The 27,209-nt window shown below is 37.0% G+C and overlaps 1 long non-coding RNA gene and 1 pseudogene across 2 annotated transcripts in view; both read left to right on the top strand.

The window, feature by feature from the left end:
• The window catches only part of LOC129058521 (uncharacterized), a 46,547-nt gene that overhangs the window by 10,597 nt on the left and 8,741 nt on the right, over positions 1-27,209 (top strand). Inside the window, exons 1-2 of one of the 2 annotated variants that reach the window (XR_008523669.1) lie at positions 11,628-11,756; positions 22,780-22,907. The exons of the other annotated variant lie outside the window; for it this stretch is intronic. This is a non-coding gene — a long non-coding RNA (uncharacterized LOC129058521). Of the gene's footprint in view, positions 1-11,627; positions 11,757-22,779; positions 22,908-27,209 lie in introns of those variants that run through there. 2 annotated transcript variants of the gene reach the window in all.
• On the top strand, positions 8,044-10,845 carry LOC100440792 (little elongation complex subunit 2-like; annotated as a pseudogene).

Genomic DNA, 27,209 nt, shown 5'->3' on the forward strand with positions numbered 1-27,209 from the left:
TGAAAATATATTTATTTCTTATTTAAATACAAACAATAGGATTTATGCTACAACCATTATAGAGACTATTAATATGACAAATGCCTGTGCTTTGTTGTCTACAAAAAAATGTGTTTTGCCATGGTCATGCTATATAAGGTATGGCTGTAGAGATGATTTACCTAAGATATTCTACCTAAATTTGCTGGTTGACAGGAAAGGTTTTGCCTAATAACCAAATTGAAAATGCCAATAATGATTTTCAATAGATGTGAAAATATAAAGACTAAACAAATTCAATGTGGGCCAGATTTCCCCTGGGTGTTATTAACCCATAGATCAGCAGCTGAAGATAGATACAGGCCAGGCACAAGGCAGCAAATCAGTGTCATCCTAAGCATTGAAATGAACTCTAAAAGAAAAGCAAGGCAGTAAATTGTGACATTATCCCCTGGGTATTTAGTATGTATGCGACTACGTGCTCCAGACCTATATCACATCTATATCAAGAACAGCCCTATGCTTGTGAAATCATGTATGACAAATTAGTATTTAGGAGTGGTATGAAATATTTTTCCAATCAACGTCCCTTAACTATCATTTCAGTGTACATTCTTCACAGTGAACATTTTACCTAAGCTTACAAAAAAGAGAATTTTATTAAAATTTATTGCTGAGACAAATCACAAAAACACTTTTATTTAAAAAAACAGATGTATAGATGCTGCAGAGGCTGATGATAATACTACTTAATTGATGGTTCCTTTTTTTCCTTGTTGCACACATCACTAAGGCAATCCTATGAACATCAGCATTACTCTTCAAGGTTTATCACCATTTTCGTAGGTCAATTTAGGTTTCCTGGAAATATATTAACTTTGTAATTCAATTAATATGAAAATCCATAGCAAGCTATTTGATTAAAATGTGTCCTATACTTCCCGTATGTGTATATTTTCCTTCTTTGAATCCCTTGAAGGAAGATTAATCTTAGAAACTTTCAAATTACTTTTAGTTTTTGAATTTTCAGTTTTTTCAAACAATTAACAAATTGGAGAAGAAAGCAGCAACATAAAGTAGTTCCTTGTTAACACATATATTATGTTGTTAACACATATTTAGAGATCATTTGAAATTTAAGTGCCCGTTTATGGTCACAAAAATTATCTCTGAACATTTGTGTTCCACACACTCAGAGACAGTGAACATGGCAGTTTCACCTGGCTGGGGTTTAGATCTTATCAATACTCTCTCAATTGAATGGCCTTTGGTGCTAGTAATGGGTTTCCAATTTGTAAAACCCTTTGCAGATATCAGGGCTTACAGAGGAATGAAAGAGTGAAATGCAAGTAAAGAAGCAAAATATTAGTGAGAGAGAGAACATATTGTGAACATTTAGTTCCATATTTATATTTTATTTTATACCATTTTTCTATTTCATAAGATAGCCACACATGGCCTCACTCAAGGAGGAAAAGTGATGGTTTGGTGTTCTCCTTACTCAATTAGGACAAACATTAGAGCAGTTTATGTTCATGAATCAACTGTGCCAGAATCACCAGGAATACTTGTTTAGGATGACCATATAATGCATCTTCCAATCCAATACCCTTTTGAGAGAGAAACAGAGGGCTTTGATAATTAATCCAGGAGAACAAGCTCAAGACAATTATGCTTTATTGTCACCTTAGCTAAAATGCAGATTACTCATTCCCATTCTAGATCAAATAAATAAAAACAAATTCTTGGTTTAAAAGAGTAGAAAGAATTTGATATTTTTCAGTATTCTTTCATAAAAGGGAGATAATCTGAAGAGGAGAAGAAATAATATGAAGGAGAATTTCAAAATTATAGCAAGAGGCTATAATTATAATCATATTATAGCAAGAGGCCCTGGGGTGCCGCCCACATGGTAGGACATGCCTGACAATTTTTTGCACAGTGATGTCTACTGTTACAATTTAAGTTATTGCCAGTATTAACTGTAATATGTGTTTCTCTTCTTTGCATCCAAATATGAATTAAAATGTTTTTCCAATAGTACTTTACGATTAAGTAATACGTTTTTGAGAAGTGGTACTTTAAGATAAAGAGAAAATAGGGGTAGAATCCAAAATTCAGGAAAATGGCAAAGAAAAAAACTTTTTGAGACAAGATGCACAGTGGAAACTGAGAATGCAAAGGAAACAGGCCATTGGAACAATATATGTGCGCAAGATAAATATACACTTCCTCAGTATCATCAACAGCATGGTGGAGCAAGTGAGTTTCTCATAGTATATGGAGTGGGAACCATTATAATAAAGGTCCACTCAAGTCTCAGGGACTTCGGTAACGAGTCACTTGAGTAACACTGATAATGTGAAGAACATGCACATGCATAAAACTTTCTTGTGTGATTTTATGAAGGTAAATCTATTAATGGTGAGAGAGAGAGCTTAGAGCAACAGAGATTAGGAAGCCTAGTTAGTGTGATATTGTGGAATATATATTTGGTCCTCATCTTCTTGTGTACAACTTCTGAAATCTCTAGAATCTTCAAAGTGATAAGTGTCATTTGTATGCTAATGAGATGATTAATGGCTGGCAATCCCTAGATAGCTTTGGGATGGGAGCTGGCCACCAGAAAAGCCAAGGCGGGATTAGAGGGTTGGAACTTTCAGCCCCACACTCCAACCGTCAGGGAGGGGACATGGGGGTGCTGAAGGATATGTTGATCACCAATGGCCAGTGATTTAATAAATTAGGCCTATGCAATGTAGCTTCCATTGAAAACCCAAAACGATTGGGTTTGGGGAATTTCAAGATAGCTGAACATGTGGATGTTCCTAAAGGGTGGCACACAAGGAGAAGCATGGGATCTCCAAACTCCTTCTCCCATACCTTTTTGTATGCATCTCTTCATCTACATCTTCTGTAATATTCTTTATAATAAACCTGTAAAAATAAGTAAGCGTTTCCCTGAGTTCTGTGAGCCGCTCTTGCAAATTAATCGAACCTAAAGAAGGAACTATGGGAACCTGGATTTACATCCAGCCTGTCAGATGCACAGGTAAAGCAACCTGGGGCTTGTGATTGACATCAGAAATGAGAGGTAGTCTTTGGGGCTGAGCCCTCAACCTGTAGGATCTGAACCTATGCCCAGGTAGATAGTGTCAGAATTGAATTGAACTGAACTGGAGGAAACCCAGCTGGTATCTGTTGCAGAACTGATTGTTAGCTTAAGGTGTGGGAGTAAACCTCTGCACACCTGATGTCAGAAGCATGTTGTGAAAGTATAGTAGGAGAAACTGAGGTTGTTTTTCTCTACTCTGTCAGCAACTGCAGAAATATGAATGAATGGAAATAATTTGCTGGAAGAGTATGACCAGAATTTATAGTAGAAATAGAAGAACTTTCACGTAAAGATTGATATGAACATCTCTACAAAATTCAGATAAAGTTATAGTACATGAAAACTAATTAAATATGGATTAGAGAGCATAGGAGGAGTCAAATAACTATATTTTTTAGATTTAAATAAGCATGCTCATAATAGTTTAGGTGATAGGCAAAGATATCTAGTCTCTCTGTGCCTCACTGTTCATATCAGTAATATAGCTATTTAGTACCTATAAATTATTTGTAACAGTACCTGCCTTATAGGTCATTGTGTTAATCATACATCTATATCACATATGATACACACACACGTATACATATACGTATACACACACACATATATTCAATATAATATCAAGCTAAATAAGTACTGGCTGACTGGCTGTGAATTTATGGTTGTTTTGTTGTTATTATTATAAAATGATGCTTTTTCTTAAACATAACAGGGCCTCACAAAGGTGAATTATACTGATTACGTACATTTTTCCAGCCCGTATTATGTGCCAAGCCCTACCTCAACATTCTGTAACCATTACCTTGGTAAAGTGTGTTCAGTTCACCTGTGACCCCAACTAATTATTTTGGAAATCAGTAAATGCCTTCGATCATAAAGAGGCCTGGGTACATACGAATAGATGAAAACACATCCATCTGATTTCCTTGAAAAAACAGCTACACCACATAGGGCTCCTGATAGTTCAGCAGAGGCATTTCCTAAAAGAAGCACTGTGCTTGGTGGACTAAACTGCTCTATAGAGAGCAATGCATTTCCAATAACTCAACCTCAAATGTCTCTCCTCAGTCATCTGTCTCTTTTTGTTATTTTTCTTTTGTGTGTTTCTGAATTCCTTTTTCTTTCTATTTACACACACACACACACACACACACACACCCTTTATGCCTACAGCAAACATTTTCCTCACATAGGAAACTTAGCTTTAATCCTAAGGCTCTCAAGATACACGAGTTCTCTTAAAGTTCTAAAACACAGTAATGTCAAGCATTTGATTGTCTGAATCACCCTTATTATCCAAGGTGTAATATTATAAGGTAATTGTAATAATAAAATCCTACACCATTCTAAATCATAGCTTGCCATGTGCCACTGGAAATAATAAACAAAATAGGATACTTATTATTTCCTAAATGACTCATTGGTTCAATGTTTTTAGACCACAAAAAAAGACTGGCATAAAACTGTTTAACTGTGATGCCAAATGTAAATGACTATGACAACAGCCACTGGTGACAAATGATACTGTCAATGCAATCCATGATAATTACTTTTGTATCTATGAATGTATATAAGTTGCTATTGACCTGACTTGAATACAAAAACCCCTTCTGCATTCTTCAGCTATAGTGGGAAGCAAGGCACATGAGCTACAAACATTTGTTGATCCAAACTATGTTTTGAAATAATTACTTCAGATTTTATTGACCCCAGCCATTACTCAGTGTTCACTCTATGACTCCAGCTGAAGCTTTTTCTTAGAATTCTCAAAGAGGCCGCATTATTAAAACATGGCTTTAAGTTTCTTATCTTACAGGGTGATGCTATGAAAGGCATTAGTATAACAGATTAAGGAGGGCATGTCTTATAAAAGCAAGTCACTAACCTTTCATGTCTACTTCTGCACTTTGTGTGCCACAATGCTCCCTAGATATTAAAAAACAGTGAATCAAATGGGGCTGTTCACTGCAAGGAAAGATCAAATTTTTTTTTTAGGAGATTCCCACAGATAGCCAAAGAAACTCACTCAATACATTTTTATATAAAGCTCTTAAATATCAATACGAATTGTATGTATCCAAAGGGGAGCCTAAATCAAGAAAAACATTAAGCAATGCTGACATTTAGGAGTTTTCCTGATAGCCATCATGAATAGAATTAGTATGTTACAAAATCAGTCACAAAGAAAGCCTAAATTTAGACCTTCTAAATTTTAAAAAAATTACTGGAATAATTAAAAATGCTAATATCGTTCTTAGATGTTACATAAAGTGTACCCCACTAGCAACACCACCACCAAAAACAAAAAGACCTTTCAAATTTTCAACACTTCCTCACGTAGCAAATTATAGAAATGTTGTTATGATTTTCAAAAAGAACTAGGAATTCTTTTTAAGTTTGAGTTTAACATTGTGGATTGCTTCCTTTTATTTGAATATTTTCAATATGCCCATTTCATTATATCATATTCTTCTGAGAACAGATAATATTAAATCCTCTAATTCAGAGAGGGACTAAAATTCTATTCTTAGTCTCCATTATAAAAGTGAAAACTTCTATAAATCTATTGGATCTAGGACCTTAAAATTAAATATTTTACTTTACATTTCAGATGTTAATGATTACTTTCATAGAATTACTGTAATGTTTTTATTAGCAACTTGAAATTACATGACTGTTTCAAAGTCTCTTGCATCATATTACAATTTTTATATATCTATAAAATCTTTTAGTAGTGAATTCAACAACCATTATGATGAAGCATACTGTGTTTGCTACATTAAATCAACCTCTACTTTTAGAGAGGGTCATTCTCTATTCTTGAATGGTTCTTCCTAGTACATGCATACCTCATTTTATTACATTTCAATTTATTATGCTTTGAAAATATTGCATTTTTTACAAATTGAAGGTCTGTGGCATCCCTGTGTCGAGAAAGTCTATGAGCACCACTTTTCAACAGCATGTACTCACTTCATGTCTCCGTATCACATTTTAGTAATTCTCACAAATTTTTAAAATGTTTTCATTATTATTATATGTGTTATACTGATTTGTGATCAGTGATCTTTTTCTACTATCGTAAATGTTTTGGGTTCCCCATGAACCATATCCATATTAAGATGGCAAATATAATCAATAAATGTGTGCGTGTTCTGACTACTCTGCCAACCAGTTCTTCTCTCAATGCTCTCATACACCTTGGCCCTCATTATTTCCTGACACAAAACTATATTGAAATTAGGACAATTAATAACATTACAATGGTGTCTAATAGTTCAAGTGAAAGGAAGAATTGCACATCCTTTACTTTAAATCAAAATCTAAAAAAGATGAAGTTTAGTGAGGAAGTCATGTCATAAGTCAAGATAGGGTGAAAGCTAGGCTTTCAATGCCAGTGAGCCAAATTATGAATGCAAAGGAAAATTTCTTGAAGGAAATTAAAAGTGCTACTCCAATAAACATATGAATGATAAGAAAGCAAAACAGCCTTATTGTTGATGTAAAGTTTTAGTGGACCAAATAGAAAATCAAACCAGCCACAACATTCCCTTAAGCCAAAGCCTAATCCAGAGCAAGTCCTTAAATCTCTTCAATTCTATGAAGACTGAGAGAGACAAAGAAGCTGCAGGAGAAAAGATTGAAGCTAGCAGAGATTGGTTCATGATATTTAAGGGAAAAAGCTTTCTCCATAGCATAAAATTGCAAGAGAAGCAGAAAGTGCTGATGGAAAACTATAGCAACTTATCCGAAGACCTAATTAACATAATTGATGAACGTGGCTACACTAAACAACAGATTTTTCAGTGTAGAAGAAACCACCTTCTTTTGGAAGAATGTCATTTAGGGCCTTCATAACTAGGGAGGAGAAATCACTGCCTGGCTTCAAAGCTTCAAAGGGAAGTCTGACTCTCTTGTTAGAGGCCAATGCAGGGGATAACTTTAAGATGAAGTCAACGTTCATTTACTATTCTGACAATCCTAGGCCCTTAAGAACAATGCTAAATCTACTCTGCATGTGCTGTATAAATGAAACAAAGCCTGGATGACAATACATCTGTTTACAGCATGGTTTACTGAATATTTAAGCCCACTGTTGAGATCTAGTGCTTAGAAAAGAATTCTTTCAAACAATTACTCTTCATTTACAATGCACCTGGTCACCAAGAGCTCTGCTGGAGATGTACAAGGAGACTAATGTTTTCATGACTCCTAACACAGCATCAATTCTGCAGCCCATGAGTCAAGAAATAATTTGACTTTCAGGTCTTATTATTTAAGAAATATATTTTGTAAGGCTACAGCTGCCACAAATAGTGATCACAGTGGTTCCTCTGATGGATCTGAAAAATCACTTAAATCTACAAAGTAAATTGGAAATCTTCTGGAAAGGATTCATTCTCCTAGATGCTTAAAAACATTTGTGATTCATGTAAGAAGGACAAATATCAACATTAACAGGAGCTTAGAATAAGAGGATTCCAAACTTCATGGTTGACTTTGAGAGGTTCAAGACTTGAACTGAGAAAGTAACTACAGATCTGGTAAAAATGTCAAGGGAACTAGAATTAGAAGTGGAATCTGAAGATGTGACTGAACTACTACATCCTTGTGGTAAAACTTGAACAGATGAGTTGCATCTTATGAATAACCTAAAGAAGTGGTTTCTTCAGAGATGAAATTTATTCCTAGGGAAGATGCTGTGAACATTATCAAAATGACAACAAAAATTACATAACTTGGGCCATGTCCTTTAAATATGGCTTTCCCAGGTGCACACGACAATGTGAGGAGTGGGGTGGAGCATGTGTGGTGTGTGGCTGCCACCTGGGCAACATCCACCACGGACCACAAGTTGAGTAAATTCTGGAGGGATTCTGCCTCTGTTGGAGCCTTTGCAGCCAGGCAGTTGTGAACTATGAGCTAGAGTGAAGCAGAAATCTAGGAAGATGAGTTCCAAGTTGGTCATAAGTGAACCGGGACTGAATTGGGATATTTTCCCCCAAAATGGCCTTAAGACATTTTTCTCTTGAGAAAATTATAAAGATGATCCCATGGCTCCAAGTTTAAAAGAACTAAGTGTTTTATTGAACAGAGAGAGCAGAGGAGTTATGTGGACTTGTTGGTTAAATATGCAAAGATTTCTGCAAATTCCAAAGCTATCGGAATAAAGAAAAAATGACTTTTTGCCGTACTTGGATATGAAAAAAACATGTGAATGAAGAAGTTACTGAGTTCCTAAAGTTTTTGCAGAATTCTGCAAAGAAATGTGCACAGGATTATAATATGCTTTCTGATGATGCTTGTCTCTTCACAGAGAAAATTTTAAGAGCTTGCATTGAACAAGTGAAAAAGTTCCTAGAATTCTATACTCTCCACGAGGTCACCAGCTTAATGGTATTCTTCCCATTCAGAGTAGAGATGGAATTAAAGTTAGAAAAAAAACTCTTCTTGCATTGGGCAGGGTGAAATATGTGAAAACAGTATTTCCCTCAATGCTTATAAAGTTGCAGCTCTCAAAAGATGATATATCTACCATTGAATTGCCAGAATGAACAGCTGAAGCTATGCATTATTATATTAGAAAAGATCCAAATGCAGAGAAGCTTGTTTCAAGATATCACCCTCAGCTAGCTCTAACTAGTCAATCATTATTTACCTTATTAAATAATTTTGGACCAATATACAAGGAACCCTGGGAACTTTCAGTATTGATTCAAGTAATACCTGTCGCAGGTTCAAAACCAGTTAAAGTAATAACTATTAATTTGCCACTTCCCCGAAATAAAATAACTATGAGAGAGAGAAAACAAATCTTTCATGAAGTTCCATTAAAATGTATGATGCCCCAAAACACATTTGTTCCAGTATCTGCAGTCTTTATGGACAAACCTGAAGAGTTTATATCTGAAATGGACATGTCCCATGAATTCAATGAGTGCCGAAAAACTGAGACTCTTGAAAGCTTGTATCTGGATTTTGATGATGAGGTCACAGAACTTGAAACTTTTGGAGTAACCACCACCAAGGCATCAAAGTCACCAATTCCAGCAAGTACTTCCACAGTACCCAACATGACAGATGCTCCTACAGCCCCCAAAGCAGTAACTACACCTGTGGCACCAAGTGCACCAGACATTTCTGCTAATTCTAGAAGTTTATCTCAGATTCTGATTGAACAATTGCAAAAGGAGAAACAACTGGTCACTGGTATGGATGGTGGCCCTGAAGAATGCAAAAATAAAGATGATCAGACTTTGAATCATGTGGTGATAAGGTATCAAATTCTGACAAGTCTTTGATGCAAGATAGTGACTTGAAAACATCTGATGACTTACAGTTAGAAAATTCTGAGGAAATTGAAACTTCTAATAAAAATGATATGACTATAGATATGGTACATGCTGATGGTGAAAGACCCAATGTTCTGGAAAACCTAGACAACTCAAAGGAAAAGCCTGTTAGATCAGAAGCAGCTAAAACTGAAGATGCAGTTCTCTTCAGCAGTGGTACAGATGAGGAGTGTTTAATCATTGATAGAGAGTGTAAAAATAATAGTGATGGAAAGACAGATGTTGTGGGTTCTAACTTAAGTTCTAGATCAGCTAGTCCAAATTCTTTCTCAGGACAGGCTTCTGTAGGAAACAAGACTACTATTGTTTGTAGGCCTGCAGAGTCATGTTTTTTTTTAAAAAAAAAAAGTATCAAATGAGTATATAAAAAATATGATCCAGCTGTAGAAATTTTAAAAATGCAGGATGAGCTCTTAAAGCCATTTTCCAGAAAAGTACCCAAATTGTCCTTAATGAATTTAGAAAATTCTAAACAGTCTTCTGTTTCTGAGCAATTGTCTGTTCCTTCAGATGGCTCTAGTTGACCGAAATCTGGATGGCCTTCTGCATTTCAAAAGCCCAAAGGACAATTGCCATATGAACTTCAGGACTATGTTGAAGATACATCAGAATACCTAGCTCCTCAGGAAGGAAATTTTATTTATAAGTTATTTAGCTTGCAAGACCTGTTGTTTCTCATGTGCTGCAGTGTCCAGAGGATAGAGACAAGACCACATTCTAAAAGAACAGAAGAAAATCAGAAGACAATTTCCAGTTGATGTACTACCAAAAGTAGAGTATCAAGCTCGTTATGGAGTTGGAGCTCTGATTGAAAGTGAACTTTGTCACTTATGGACTGAAAGTTTATTACATTCCAACAGCTCATTTCATGTTGGGCATATCTATGCATTTACTTCAAAGCTTTTTCTACTGGAAGAAATTACCTCAGAAGAATTAAAAGAAAAGCTTTCAGCACTCAAGATTTCCAATTTATTTAACATCCTCCAACACATTCTAAAGAAATTAAGTAGCTTGCAGGAAGGTTCCTACTTGTTATATCATGCAGCAGAAGATTCTTCACTCCTGATCTATAAGGTCTCTGATGGAAAAGTTACTAGGACAGCACACAATTTGTATAAAACCCATTGTGGCCTTCCTGGTGTTCCTTCCAGTCTCTCAGTTCCCTGGGTCCCATTAGATCCCAGCCTGTTATTACCATATCATATCCATCATGGAAGAATACCTTGTACTTTTCCACCTAAATCACTGGATACCACAACACAACAAAAGGTTGGTGGAACCAGAATGCCTATACGCAGCCACAGGATTCCAGTTTCCATAGAAACCAAAAGTAGTTGCTTGCCTGCTCAGCAAGTTGAAACTGAAGGAGTGGTTCCAAATAAATGAAAAATAACTTGAGGGCTGTACCATGGAAAATTAAATTTAAAAAACAGTTATAACAAGGTTTAATTTAGAAAAGTTTGGTGGTACACCCCTGTAATCCCAGCACTTTGGGAGGCCGAGGTGGGTGGCTACCTGAGGTCAGGAGTTTGAGACCAGCCTGGCCAACATGGTGAAACCCCATCTCTACTAAAAACGCAAAAATTAGCCGGGCGTGGTGATGCACGTCTGTAATCCCAGCTACTCGGGAGGCTGAGGCAGCAGAATCGGTTGAACCCGGGAGTCGAAGGTTGCAGTGAGCCGAGATTGCACCACTGCACTCCAGCCTGCACGACAGAGCAGGATTTCGCCTCAAAAAAAAAAAAAAAGAAAAGAAAAAAAAGAAAAGTTTGAGGGGAAATATGACAAAAAGATCAGTAGGCAAGAGGAACATTTTTCCTGTAGTATCCTCAAGAGTTCTTAGAGTGCCTTGAAAAAATATGTTAGCTACGTGAAGGAATGCTTCCACTAAAACATAATATTATACTTTTCACCCTTAAAGTTTGAGGAGGATCTTGATAAGTTTGAACATTATCACGGCATGGAAATAGATAAAAAAGAAAAATATTTTTACATTAAACCTTTTCTAAAAATTTTAAATAGAAAAATAATTTGCTTTTTTTTAATCAAGAACAACACTTACCATTATGTATTATGTTAGTTATATTGCCAGTCTGTTGAGACTGACTCAAAAGGTTAAATATTGCCACTGTTGAAGATAATTATAAGTATTGCAAACCTTGTTTCTGACCCATTTTGACAGTTTTTATATACTCCTTTAAAATGATGAATGTTGGAGGAGCCAAGATGGCCGAATAGGAACAGCTCCGGTCTACAGCTCCCAGCGTGAGCAACGCAGAAGACGGGTGATTTCTGCATTTCCATCTGAGGTACCGGGTTCATCTCACTAGGGAGTGCCAGACAGTGGGCGCAGGTCAGTGGGTGAGCGCACCGTGCGCCAGCCGAAGCAGGGGCGAGGCATTGCCTCACTCGGGAAGCGCAAGGGGTCAGGGAGTTCCCTTTCCAGGGGTGACAGACGGCACCTGGAAAATCGGGCCACTCCCACCTGAATACTGTGCTTTTCCGACGGGCTTAGGAAACGGTGCCCCAGGAGAGTATAGCCCGCACCTGGCTCAGAGGGTCCTACGCCCACGGAGTCTCGCTGATTGCTAGCACAGCAGTCTGAGATCAAACAGCAAGTCCGCAGCGAGGCTGGGGGAGGGGCGCCCGCCATTGCCCAGGCTCGCTTAGGTAAACAAAGCAGCCGGGAAGCTTGAACTGGGTGGAGCCCACCACAGCTCAAGGAGGCCTGCCTGCCTCTGTAGGCTCCACCTCTGAGGGCAGGGCACAGACAAACAAAAAGACAGCAGTAACCTCTGCAGACTTAAGTGTCCCTGTCTGACAGCTTTGAGGAGAGCAGTCGTTCCCCCAGCACGCAGCTGGAGATCTGAGAACAGGCTGACTGCCTCCTCAAGTGGGTCTCTGACCCCTGACCCCCGAGCAGCCTAACTGGGAGGCACCCCCCAGCAGGGGCAGACTGACACCTCACACGGCCGGCCAGGTACTCCAACAGACCTGCAGCTGAGGGTCCTGTCTGTTAGAAGGAAAACTAACAGAAAGGACATCCACACCAAAAACCCGTCTGTACATCACCATCATCAAAGACCAAAAGTAGATAAAACCACAAAGATGGGGAAAAAACAGAGCAGAAAAACTGGAAACTCTAAAAAGCACAGTACCTCTCCTCCTCCAAAGGAACGCAGTTCCTCACCAGCAATGGAACAAAGCTGGATGGAGAATGACTTTGACGAGCTGAGAGAAGAAGGCTTCAGACGATCAAATTACTCCGAGCTACGGGAGGATATTCAAACCAAAGGCAAAGAAGTTGAAAACTTTGAAAAAAATTTAGAAGAATGTATAACTAGAATAACCAATACAGAGAAGTGCTTAAAGGAGCTGATGGAGCTGAAAACCAAGGCTCGAGAACTACGTGAAGAATGCAGAAGCCTCAGGAGCCGATGCGATCAAATGGAAGAAAGGGTATCAGCCCTAGAAGATGAAATGAATGAAATGAAGCGAGAAGGGAAGTTTAGAGAAAAAAGAATAAAAAGAAACAAACAAAGCCTCCAAGAAATGTGGGACTATGTGAAAAGACCAAATCTACGTCTGATTGGTGTACCTGAAAGTGACGGGGAGAATGGAAACAAGTTGGAAAACACTCTGCAGGATATTATCCAGGAGAACTTCCCCAATCTAGCAAGGCAGGCCAACATTCAGATTCAGGAAATACAGAGAACGCCACAAAGATACTCCTCGAGAAGAGCAACTCCAAGACACACAATTGTCAGATTCACCAAAGTTGAAATGAAGGAAAAAATGTTAAGGGCAGCCAGAGAGAAAGGTCGGGTTAGGGAAGCCCATCAGACTAACAGCGGATCTCTCGGCAGAAACCCTACAAGCCAGAAGAGAGTGGGGGCCAATATTCAACATTCTTAAAGAAAAGAATTTTCAACCCAGAATTTCATATCCTGCCAAAGTAAGCTTCATAAGTGAAGGAGAAATGAAATCCTTTACAGACAAGCAAATGCTGAGAGATTTTGCCACCACCAGGCCTGCCCTAAAAGAGCTCCTGAAGGAAGCACTAAACATGGAAAGGCACAACCGGTACCAGCCACTGCAAAATCATACCGAAATGTAAAGACTATCGAGACTAGGAAGAGACTGCATCAACTAACGAGCAAAATAACCAGCTAACATCATAATGACAGGATCAGATTCACACATAACAATATTAACTTTAAATGTAAATGGACTAAATGCTCCAATTAAAAGACACAGACTGGCAAATTGGATAAAGACTCAAGACCCATCAGTGTGCTGTATTCAGGAAACCCATCTCACGTGCAGAGACACACATAGGCTCAAAATAAAAGGATGGAGGAAGATCTACCAAGCAAATGGAAAACAAAAAAAGGCAGGGGTTGCAATCCTAGTCTCTGAAAAAACAGACTTTAAACCAACAAAGATCAAAAGAGACAAAGAAGGCCATTACATAATGGTAAAGGGATTAATTCAACAAGAACAGCTGACTATCCTAAATATATATGCACCCAATACAGGAGCACCCAGATTCATAAAGCAAGTCCTGAGTGACCTACAAAGAGACTTAGACTCCCACACATTAATAATGGGAGACTTTAACACCCCACTGTCAATATTAGACAGATCAACGAGACAGAAAGTCAACAAGGATACACAGGAATTGAACTCAGCTCTGCACCAAGTGGACCTAATAGACATCTACAGAACTCTCCACCCCAAATCAACAGAATATACATTTTTTTCAGCACCACACCACACCTATTCCAAAATTGACCATATACTTGGAAGTAAAGCTCTCCTCAATAAATGTAAAAGAACAGAAATTATAACAAACTATCTCTCAGATCACAGTGCAATCAAGCTAGAACTCAGGATTAAGAATCTCACTCAAAACCGCTCAACTACATGGAAACTGAACAACCTGCTCCTGAATGACTACTGGGTACATAACGAAATGAAGGCAGAAATAAAGATGTTCTTTGAAACCAACGAGAACCAAGACACAACATATCAGAATCTCTGGGATGCATTCAAAGCAGTGTGTAGAGGGAAATTTATAGCACTAAATGCCCACAAGAGAAAGCAGGAAAGATCCAAAATTGACACCCTAACATCACAATTAAAAGAACGAGAAAAGCAAGAGCAAACACATTCAAAAGCTAGCAGAAGGCAAGAAATAACTAAAATCAGAGCAGAACTGAAGGAAATAGAGACACAAAAAACCCTTCAAAAAATAAATGAATCCAGGAGCTGGTTTTTTGAAAGGATCAACAAAATTGATAGACTGCTAGCAAGATTAATAAAGAAAAAAAGAGAGAAGAATCAAATAGATGCAATAAAAAATGATAAGGGGATATCACCACCGATCCCACAGAAATACAAACTACCATCAGAGAATATTACAAACACCTCTACGCAAATAAACTAGAAAATCTAGAAGAAATGGATAAATTCCTCAACACATACACCCTCCCAAGACTAAACCAGGAAGAAGTTGAATCTCTGAATAGACCAATAACAGGAGCTGAAATTGTGGCAATAATCAATAGCTTACCAACCAAAAAAGTCCAGGACCAGATGGGTTCACAGCCGAATTCTACCAGAGGTACAAGGAGGAGCTGGTACCGTTCCTTCTGAAACTATTCCAATCAATAGAAAAAGAGGGAATCCTCCCTAACTCATTTTATGAGGCCAGCATCATCCTGATACCAAAGCCTGGCAGAGACACAACAAAAAAAGAGAATTTTAGACCAATATCCTTGATGAACATTGATGCAAATATCCTCAATAAAATACTGGCAAACAGAATCCAGCAGCACATCAAAAAGCTTATCCACCATGATCAAGTGGGCTTCATCCCTGGGATGCAAGGCTGGTTCAATATACGCAAATCAATAAATGTAATCCAGCATATAAACAGAACCAAAGACAAAAACCACATGATTATCTCAATAGATGTAGAAAAGGCCTTTGACAAAATTCAACAACTCTCCATGCTAAAAACTCTCAATAAATTAGGTATTGATGGGACGTATCTCAAAATAATAAGAGCTATTTATGACAAACCCACAGCCAATATCATACTGAATGGGCAAAAACTGGAAGCATTCCCTTTGAAAACTGGCACAAGACAGGGATGCCCTCTCTCACCACTTCTATTCAACATAGTGTTGGAAGTTCTGGCCAGGGCAATTAGGCAAGAGAAGGAAATCAAGCGTATTCAATTAGGAAAAGAGGAAGTCAAATTGTCCCTGTTTGCAGATGACATGATTGTATATCTAGAAAACGCCATTGTCTCAGCCCAAAATCTCCTTAAGCTGATAAGTAACTTCAGCAAAGTCTCAGGATACAAAATCAATGTACAAAAATCACAAGCATTCTTATACATCAATAACAGACAAACAGAGAGCCAAATCATGAGTGAACTCCCATTCACAATTGCTTCAAAGAGAATAAAATACCTAGGAATCCAACTTACAAGGGATGTGAAGGACCTCTTCAAGGAGAACTACAAACCACTGTTCAAGGAAATAAAAGAGGATACAAACAAATGGAAGAACATTCCATGCTCATGGGTAGGAAGAATCAATATCATGAAAATGGCCATCCTTCCCAAGGTAATTTACAGATTCAATGCCATCTCCATCAAGTTACCAACGACTTTCTTCACAGAATTGGAAAAAACTATTTTAAAGTTCATATGGAACCAAAAAAGAGCCCACATCGCCAAGTCAATCCTAAGCCAAAAGAATAAAGCTGGAGGCATCACACTACCTGACTTCAAACTATACTACAAGGCTACAGAAACCAAAACAGCATGGTACTGGTACCAAAACAGAGATATAGATCAATGGAACAGAACAGAGCCGTCAGAAATAATGCCACATATCTACAACTATCTGATCTTTGACAAACCTGAGAAAAACAAGCAACGGGGAAAGGATTCCCTATTTAATGAATGGTGCTGGGAAAACTGGCTAGCCATATGTAGAAAGTTGAAACTGGATCCCTTCCTTACACCTTATACAAAAATCAATTCAAGATGGATTAAAGACTGAAATGTTAGACCTAAAACCATAAAAACCCTAGAAGAAAACATAGGCAATACCATTCAGGACATAGGCATGGGCAAGGACTTCATGTCTATAACACCAAAAGCAATGGCAACAAAAGCCAAAATTGACAAATGGGATCTAATTAAACTAAAGAGCTTCTGCACAGCAAAGGAAACTACCATCAGAGTGAACAGGCAACCTACAAAATGGGAGAAAATTTTCGCAACCTACTCATCTGACAAAGGGCTAATATCCAGAATCTACAATGAACTCCAACAAATTTACAAGAAAAAAACAAACAATCCCATCAAAAAGTGGGCGAAGGATATGAACAGACACTTCTCAAAAGAAGACATTTATGCAGCCAAAAAACACATGAAAAAATGCTCACCATCACTGGCCATCAGAGAAATGCAAATCAAAACCACAATGAGACACCATCTCACACCAGTTAGAATGGCAATCATTAAAAAGTCAGGAAACAACAGGTGCTGGAGAGGATGTGGAGAAATAGGAACACTTTTACACTGTTGGTGGGACTGTAAACTAGTTCAACCCTTGTGGAAGTCAGTGTGGCGATTCCTCAGGGATCTAGAACTAGAAATACCATTCGACCCAGCCATCCCATTACTGGGTATATACCCAAAGGATTATAAATCATGCTGCTATAAAGACACATGCACATGTATGTTTATTGCGGCATTATTCACAATAGCAAAGACTTGGAACCAACCCAAATGTCCAACTATGATAGACTGGATTAAGAAAATGTGGCACATATACACCATGGAATACTATGCAGCCATAAAAAAGGATGAGTTCATGTCCTTTGTAGGGACATGGATGAAATTGGAAATCATCATTCACAGTAAACTATCTCAAGAACAAAAAACCAAACACCGCATATTCTCACTTATAGGTGGGAATTGAACAGTGAGAACACATGGACACAGGAAGGGGAACATCACACTTGGGGGACTGTTGTGGGGTGGGGGGAGGGGGGAGGGATAGCATTGGGAGATATACCTAATGCTAGATGACGAGTTGGTGGGTGCAGCGCACCAGCATGGCACATGTATACATATGTAACTTACCTGCACATTGCGCACATGTACCATAGAGCCTAAAGTATAATAATAATAATAATAATAATAATAATAATAATAAAAAGAAAAAAAAATGATGAATTTTGCAAGTTAAAATTACATAACTTAGTTAAGAAGGCAGTGGAAGGGTTTCAGAAGATTGACTGCAATTTTGAAAGACGTTTTACTGTGGGTGAAATGCTATCAAACATCATTACATGCTACAGAGAAACATCTCAAGAAAGGAAAAGTCAATTGATGAGGCAAACTTTATAGTTGTTTTCTTTTAAGAAATCGCTACAGCCACCACGATCTTTAGCAATACCATCCTGATCTATAAGCAGCCATCAGCCTTGAGGGAAGATCTTCCACTAGCTAAGACCTTCCACTATGACTTGCTGAAGGCTCAGGTGATCAGTAGCATTTTTTTTTAGCAATAAAATATTTTTAAATTAAGATACATGCATTGTTTTCTATACTGTGTGCTTGAACACAGAACAGGCTACAATATTGTATAAACATAACTTTCATATGTCCTGAGAAACGAAGAAAAATTGTGTGACTTGCTTTATTGCAATATTTATGTTTTTGAGGTGATCTGGAAGTGAACCCACAATATCTCCAAGGTATACCTGTGTTTATCACTAGTAATATTCCATATGAAAGAAGGTATGAATACCTCAGTGTGTAATTCCTTGAAATTATAAAGGAAAACACTTTACCATGTATACGTTATCATCCCTAGTTATATTTCTTTAAGTGATAAAGAGAATAAAAGGTAGACAGGAAGCCATAGTGGGAAAATCAGGCCAAGGTTTGTCCAGGAGCACACAGGAATACCTCAAACTGGTAACAAAGTTGTCAATGAGACAGGCCAAAAAGTGGAGACCTAGATTCTAGAATATGTTTTGACAGAAGGATGTATGTAACATCAGAATAACTATATGTTCTCTGGGCTTTTTTTGTTCTTACCTTCAGAGTAAAGGGTGTTGGATGACATGGTAAACAAAGTCCTTTGATTTGTTATTATACTGATATTATATCACCTTGCTTGGAGGTGTATCACAAGCAATATACCCTAAAGGATGTAAGTTGAAATTGTATACTTCTTTTTTCTCTTTCTCTTTTATTTTTTTGGTAATAAGACAGTGTTGTGAAATAATAATCAAGATGCTTTCCACTTTGTAACATTACTACCCCCCCCATTTTTTTCTGAAATGACCTAGCCAACACCCTAGAGCAGTTAATCAGTTATTATAGTTTCAGTGTGAACTTTTTAAAACAGTGAAGAAATTGATAGACTGGTTCAAAGTATAACGTTTGAAAGAATCCTTGCAGAGCAATTTTAAACTTTATTCGAGTATTTATATGTGTGTGCATGTATGTATGTATGTGTGTATTTTGTATCACAGAAGGAATCTCAACATCCTGGGATGCCAAAGAAAGAAAAAGCAGAGAGTTAGATGGATATTGAGGGCCTCTTATCTATCAGCACTCCCTAGTCCATTAGCTATAGACCCCTATATACATTTTGTGGGATCGAGAAATTAAGAGAAACTGTATCCAACTTCCTTTTGAAGCCAGAAGAGCAGAGCAGACTGGTAAAAGTTTGCACCACCTCCTAGAGAGAGCATCAGTAAAGGAGTCACAGCTATGTTTGTAGCCAAGGTCAAAGAGGTCAATACAGACATTGTAAATACCAATAAAAGATGAGGTACCTTGTAAATTTGTTGGAGTTCATTGTAGATTCTGGATATTAGTCCTTTGTCAGATGAGTAGGTTGCGAAAATTTTCTCCCATTTTGTAGGTTGCCTGTTCACTCTGATGGTAGTTTCCTTTGCTGTGCAGAAGCTCTTTAGTTTAATTAGATCCCATTTGTCAATTTTGGCTTTTGTTGCCATTGCTTTTGGTGTTTTAGACATGAAGTCCTTGCCCATGCCTATGTCCTGAATGGTAATGCCTAGGTTTTCTTCTAGGGTTTTTATGGTTTTAGGTCTAACGTTTAAGTCTTTAATCCATCTTGAATTGATTTTTGTATAAGGTGTAATGAAGGGATCCAGTTTCAGCTTTCTCTATATGGCTAGCCAGTTTTCCCAGCACCATTTTTTAAATAGGGAATCCTTTCCCCATTGCTTTTTTTCCTCAGGTTTGTCAAAGATCAGATAGTTGTAGATATGCGGCATTATTTCTGAGAGCTCTGTTCTGTTCCATTGATCTATATCTCTGTTTTGGTACCAGTACCATGCCAAAAAGTGGGCAAAGGACATGAACAGACACTTCTCAAAAGAAGACATTTATGCAGCCAAAAAACACATGAAAAAATGCTCACCATCACTGGCCATCAGAGAAATGCAAATCAAAACCACAATGAGATACCATCTCACACCAGTTAGAATGGCAATCATTAAAAAATCAGGAAACAACAGGTGCTGGAGAGGATGTGGAGAAATAGGAACACTTTTACACTGTTGGTGGGACTGTAAACTAGTTCAACCATTGTGGAAGTCAGTGTGGTGATTCCTCAGGGGTCTAGAACTAGAAATGCCATTTGACCCAGCGATCCCATTACTGGGTATATACCCAAAGGACTATAAATCATGCTGCTATAAAGACACATGCACATGTATGTTTATTGAGGCATTAATTGCAAAGACTTGGAACCACCCCAAATGTCCAACAATGATAGACTGGATTAAGAAAATGTGGCACATATACACCATGGAATACTATGCAGCCATAAAAAAGGATGAGTTCATGTCCTTTGTAGGGACATGGATGAACTTGGAAATCATCATTCTCAGTAAACTATCGCAAGAACAAAAAACCAAACACCGCATATTCTCACTCATAGGTGGGAATTGAACAATGAGAACACATGGACACAGGAAGGGGAACATCACACTCTGGGGACTGTTGTGGGGTGGGGGGAGGGGGGAGGGATAGCATTGGGAGATATACCTAAAGTATAATAATAATAAATAAATAAATAAATAAATAAAAAGATGAGGTACCCGAGACACTGGGAATGTACCACAATTAGAGGCTTTAACTCATTTTTAGTAAGCAATTATGAATCTTCTAGCTTTTCTCTGGTGTTATTTTATTATAGCCATCTCAAGTTGTCAACAGCAACCTGCCATCTTTCCCTGTCTAAGAAAATCCTAGCTATCATTCTCATCCTTTTATTTTTTTGCCGGAAGATTTTGTTTTTTATGTTAACTGTACAAGTAGAATAAAAAAAAAACCTTAGGCTAAAATTAAAATTTTACCGTGCTTATATTCATATCACAGAGGCCAAAGTCCTGTGAGAAACTTTCCAGTAAGCAGTAATTCTGATTTCATTGTTCATAGCAAGTAGGGAAGATATTATTCCATGAAATGTGATTAAATTTCATGTTGGGAAGAAAGTTTGAGTGTGAAACTATCTAGACTTTTTTGTGCTTAGGTAGAGGACAGAAATTTGAAAATGATAACACTGAGAAGTTATTCATTTCACACATTTCCCTTAAAATGACTAATAAGATAATCTTAACCTTCATGTTTATTAAATAATGTAGGTGAAAAGAAACTATTTCAAAGGAGATGTAAGAATATTTCTTAATTTAGGTTTATCTTCTAAGAAGTTATTTTAAATGTGTAAACATTAATTTTGATTTTGCACGCAAATTGCCTAACCCCATGTCTGGCACATAGTAGCCTCTCGATAAGTAGTTAGGTTTTTTGATGGTTATCAATATTACTATTAATATCACTTGGCAACCGAATGTAGTTTATAAGGCTGAATATATAAAACTATTCAACATATTTTAGTGGACTTTATTTGATAAAATGACATTCATTAGGTGACATATTAAGTTCACAAATAAACACAGATTTTACTAATTTTGTAGGTACATAACATTGGAAACAAAGAATCAAATATAAAATATAGACACTGGCTGGGCGCAGTGGCTCATGCCTCTAATCCCAGCACTTTGGGAAGGTGAGGCGGGTGTATCCCTTAAGGTCAGGTGATCAAGACCAGCCTGGCCAACATGGCAAAACCCTTGTCGCTACTAAAAAATACAAAAAATAACTGTGCGTGGTGGCCTATGACTCTAATCCCAGCTACTCGGGAGGCTGAGGCATGAGAATTGCTTAAACCTGGGAGGCGGAGGTTGCAGTGAGCCGAGATCGCACCACTGCACTCCAGCCTGGGTGACGGAGTGAGATACTATCTCAAAAAACAAACAAACAAACAAACAAATACATACATACATACATACATAAATACATAAAAAATAGACATTGTAAAATATACTGCTTTTATGGATTATCTCCCTGAAAACATTAAAATAACTACTGCTGAGCCTGAAATGCTGAAGTGTATTGCAATAACGGTGAAAATGGTATCATGAAATAGTTTCATAAAATAAATAACCTATTCTTTGAAAAAAGTGCCCTTTAGAGACTGTAATGATCACCAGGTAAAAGCAAAATAAATGTTGAAATAAATGGATGATATTTCAGAAATCCTTCCCTTCGTTCAAAAAAAGTAACCTCTCTCCTAGATATTGATAAATGAGATTTTTAATGAAAAAATGAAACTCTGGGCCAGAAAATAGTTTTGGGAAGCATCAGTCTTTTGCCCTTTCTCAAAATACAGACATAACTGAAGTGTCAAAAGTGGAACTGACAGTGATGGCCAAGCATCTGACAGCTCAAACACAGCTTGCTCGTCAGTCTGATGCTGCCAAGCAGGAGATGGCACGATTCCACCATATAAGTACATCTGTTATCTTGAGGTTAGGACTGGTTTTTGCCTTCGTGTGATTGGAGCTTATTATTATTATTATGAAGCATTGCTTACTACTTAGTCTACAACTTCAGGGCCAATATTCAAACCTTCACTTCCCCAGTTGCCCAGGATGTGCCTGCAATATTATCTCCCTTTGAATATACTTGATCAGAATGCAAAAAAAAAAAAAAAAAAAAAAAAAAAAAAATGGGCAAGAGGGCGTATGTTCAGAAGCACTTTTGAGATCTGTCATATTTCCTCATTTGCAAGGAAGTATACTACGAAATCAAGTTTTGGATTCTAATTTTCTGGCTCAGTCAGATGATTTGAACTGGTGATGTCAGCACTTCATGATGCTGATGCTAAGCGTTGTTTATGCCTTCCTGTCCTCCAGGGACACGTAAATCCATCCTGCATCCACAAGCTGTCAGAGGAGAAGAAAGGCACTGGTCACTAATCTTGTCATGACCAGCACTGCTCTCAGCACCCTGGTTTATGTCTTGCCTGGATTGGAATGAGCCGGTAATATAAATGTGTACCTTGTACATCCTTTCCGTCATTGCCATCAGTTGATCTTCTTTTCTCTTGACATTCTTTTAAACCATGTTAGACAGGTGTTACACGAAGTTGAAAACATATCTCTACTAAAGAGTTTCATGCGTATGTGTTAAATGGCTATTGAACAATTTATTAGGGTTTTACAGGAGCAAGCAGTCCCTCCAGGTTCCTTTTTTCCCCTCTGAATTCTATTATAGTTAACAGGCTGAATATAAAGGAGAAGCCACTGCACGATGTGATATGAACAGCACTAAGACAGAAAGTTCCCTGCTTAAATGGCCCCATTAAATCCACCATTGCCCTTTGATGACCCATGATGGCTCATTTCTTTCCACAAAGAATACTACCAGTGTCGATGTCACGTTCGATAATCATGGACTGCTCTTCTCAGAAAAATATATATATATATCTTTCCCAAATAGTGAATGTTGAGCTTCAACGCTTCAAATTATTTTCAGTCTTTCAGTTCTCAGAATGAATAGACACAGAAGTTTATTTTCTCTTGTTTAGCATTTTTTATTAGTACACTTGGCTGTTCTTTTTGCCTTCAACAAAAATATTCTGATGTATATGGAGATAAGAGTTGTTTGTTTACTCATAGCCCATGTGCATAAACAAACGTCCTTACTATGTGGGAAGCCTTTATTTGCTACAACACGAGGAGCAATTTTTTAAAAAGCAAATATTTTATAGTTATCACTTCAGCCTGGATTAGAGCCTGTGGCTCATTTTGCAACCTGCACAAGTTTTTGGTACATGTAAATTCGTTGTTGTAAAATTTGGTCTTTCCACCTTTGGCCTGATATCAAAAGCTTTATATTTTCACTTTCTGGAAAAAAAAAAAAAAACCTTGATATTTTGAAATTCTCTGACCTTTCATTTATGCGTATCCATAATAGAAAACATGGCTTAATAGAATGGGCTTCAAATAATTTTGAAGGCAAACTGATTTTAGCACCAACCCTAACACTTCATATTTGTGTGCTTTCTGGCAAGATATTTAAACTCCACATCTTTCAATCGATTCAATAATAATAATAACAGCATCACTAACCTTGCAACGTTTTTGTAAGAAGCAAAGACATTATTTACAAAGTATCCAGAACATTTCCTTATATACAAACAAGGCTTAATATATAATAACTCTATATTTTATTTACGCAAATTACCAAGCTCTTTCACTTATAGTGGAGCCCTGCTTATTAGTAAAAGAAACTAATGCAGGTAAAATGAACATCTAGAGCATTCGTTAATTAAATAAAAGATACCCAGAGATCTGATTTTGTAGAAAAAAATAAAGTATATAAAAGCTGTGTGGACCTATTAATTGCTTTTGTTTTCATTAGAGATTTTATTGTGGATTGATTCAAATGTGCATGCACATGAGGTCTCTTCTGCACTGGCTGACAGTGTTTCCTCCTTCATGTCCTTTATCTATAATACATTTGAGAGTCTACCAATAATCCCAACCCCCAAACGAGCCAGAGCTTCTGTTTGCATTTCTCTGTCTTAGGAATGGCTCTGTCAGGTTTCTTTCTTAATTCATTATTCCAATTTCATCACTCAATAAAATATATGATCAATTCCAACACATATCCACTAGTTGATGACATAGCTCAGAAATATTTTTGTTTCTATGAAATATGAACAATAGTTTCAGTGGTACCTAGCTCAAAAATGTAACTTCCTTCAAGTTCCTCTTTGAAGTAGTTCCTCAGAACTACTTTGCAAGTGTCCACTTTGGTTAGCCAACAAAACAATTGTTTGTATATGAAAAAACAAAAATTGTTTTCTGTATATATCCTTTTCTACTCTTCAACACTAGTTGCACTAATTCCTACCCAAGAGATCACATAGGACGTCATTTCAAGAATAACATACACTTCTAATTCTTCTTGGGTTTATATAGTTCATGAGGCCTCACTCCAGATTCTTACTCGGATTGACCTTAGAGTTAAATGAATAATTTTGGAGACACTGTGTTTTTAGGAAATACTTTAAAGGATGAAAACATTTAGACCTTGTGGCAAAGCAAACAGAAACTCAGCTACTGGCTGGTCTCCATCTGACTTCTTTGAGCCCCTCTTTACCTTCAGTTCTCTCCCTTATGGAAAGCTAGCCTAACCATGCACTGATTATACTTTCAGTAGCAGAATTCTCTCTGAAGTGGTGTGAAAATGGAGATTTCTGGAGGGAGAGTTTCCATGGCTTATCTCAGATGTTGAAAAGAATCTCTGAGTCAAAAAACTTCCTCACGACAGTAATTCTACTGGCTCCCAAATATTCATATTTGTGGTTGCCAGCTCCAGGCTGTGTCATTTTGAGTCAGAAAAAAATAATAATAACCCACAATGTAACTCTCCAAAGAAAGTACTCAGTTGTCTGGCATATTTTTCCCCTGTTCCTCATTGATGCTTTCTTATTGACCTTTCTTTTTTGCTCCAATTTAGAATCTGTTAATCTGTTACCCCTGGGAGGTATGAATTTCCATATTCCGGTTGATTTATATGGATTTCCTGTAAACTGAAGACTGCAGGATGAAATTAATCACTGTGATGCCTATAGCAGTGGCCCAGGATAAGACTTAAAAAATACCTGATGTTTTCCATTCTTATTAGGAGTAAAATGAGGGCATACTATTTTCATGATGCTTCCTGTGCTGTAAAGATTATTTTGAGAACCTCACACTGGTAAGAGAAGAATAGGAACATGACATTTTGTACCTTTAGCTGATGTTTTATGATGGTGATGAAAGAATATCTGAAGGTTTTATCTGACCCTTTCAAGAACTGTAGAGTGTTACAGGACTCCTGTGTGTAGTAATACGATTAGTATCCCAGAATGTAAGAAATTGCTTTATTAACTCAGTTTAGCTATCATGCCAGCATTCACTAAAAAAGGGAATAGTTCTGAAATTCTGAGCTATATTCACATGTTGGAAGGAGAGTTGTTAGTGTGTTTAATTTCATTCGCTTTCTTATGAGATTATTTTTCTTACTGTTCTTCTGCATGTAGAAATATTCCATGTATATTCAGTTACCAAAAATGATGTAAATATCAATTACCTCCTTTTAGAAAGAATTAAATAGCATTCTGACAACCCCTAATATTAACAGTTATTAATTAAAAAAAAAACTACCTGACAAAGAAAATCCTGAGAGTCAAAGCTTAGGCCTTTTCTTTGTAGTTAAACTGCATTTAAGTTTTTTCTTTTCTCTCTCCTTTTTTATTTTAGTGTCCAGATTTCCATTTGTTATGGAAATTTAAAATTAAGCCTCTCCAATGTGCACATTTTAATTTAATATGAGGAAATGTAATTTATTATTTGGCACAGATTTATTGTTGTAAAAAGCTCCCACTGATGTCATGGTGAATTCTGTGCATGAAATGAGGGCAAACAAATGATTCATTTTTCATGAATATTAACAATCAATGTTACATTCTCCTAAAACTGCAGTATAAGATTCTTTACCAAAATGCTCAACTGTATTTAGATACACTTCTTTTACTAAAGCCATGAGACACAGAAAATTTTATGAAAAATAATAGTGTGGTTAGTATAACCACAAAAAGTGATATGGGATAAAAAGTCAATTTCCAGGTCCTTTTGAATGCAATAGATCCATGAATCTCTACGTCCAAGCAGTAATAACCCCATAGGTAGGGTCACCTTGTTACCTGTGATATATTTTAGTAGAAACATTGCTGTCCTGTCTCTGTTGATTAGATATATGAAATAATTCTTATTTTCACATACAACTGCATCATAGAAATAAAGATCTCTCTTTATGAATCAACCCTTCTTTCATTCAACACATATTTATTACAGTTATTACATGCCTTTGCTGAGACAATACAACAAACAAGATAGACAATGTCACCAACATGTCAAGGAGCTTGTATTCTAGTGGGAAGCACTGACAATAAACCAAGATAAATGGGATAATTACAAATTATAAGTAATATTAATGTTATGAAGTTTTTCCTGTTTTTCTAACTGAAATCTAATTGCTTTCTAAAGCCTGATATATTATAAGGTGATTAGTGGAGAATAAGTTTTTAAATCACGAATTAATGCCCTTGTGTTTTATTTAACACACACACACATACACACACACTTCTGTTTGTTTTAGTTTTCTCTGTGTCTTTTTCAGGTCAGTATTTCAATAAGAAAATGCTAAATGGATTTAGCTTACCATGCCACTGAGCTAAACAATTTGTGAAGTACTTATATACTCATTTTTGTTTCCTAGGGCTGACATAATA

The sequence above is a fragment of the Pongo abelii genome, chromosome 2 (genome assembly GCF_028885655.2).
Source record: "Pongo abelii isolate AG06213 chromosome 2, NHGRI_mPonAbe1-v2.0_pri, whole genome shotgun sequence".
Classification (NCBI taxonomy): domain Eukaryota; kingdom Metazoa; phylum Chordata; class Mammalia; order Primates; family Hominidae; genus Pongo; species Pongo abelii.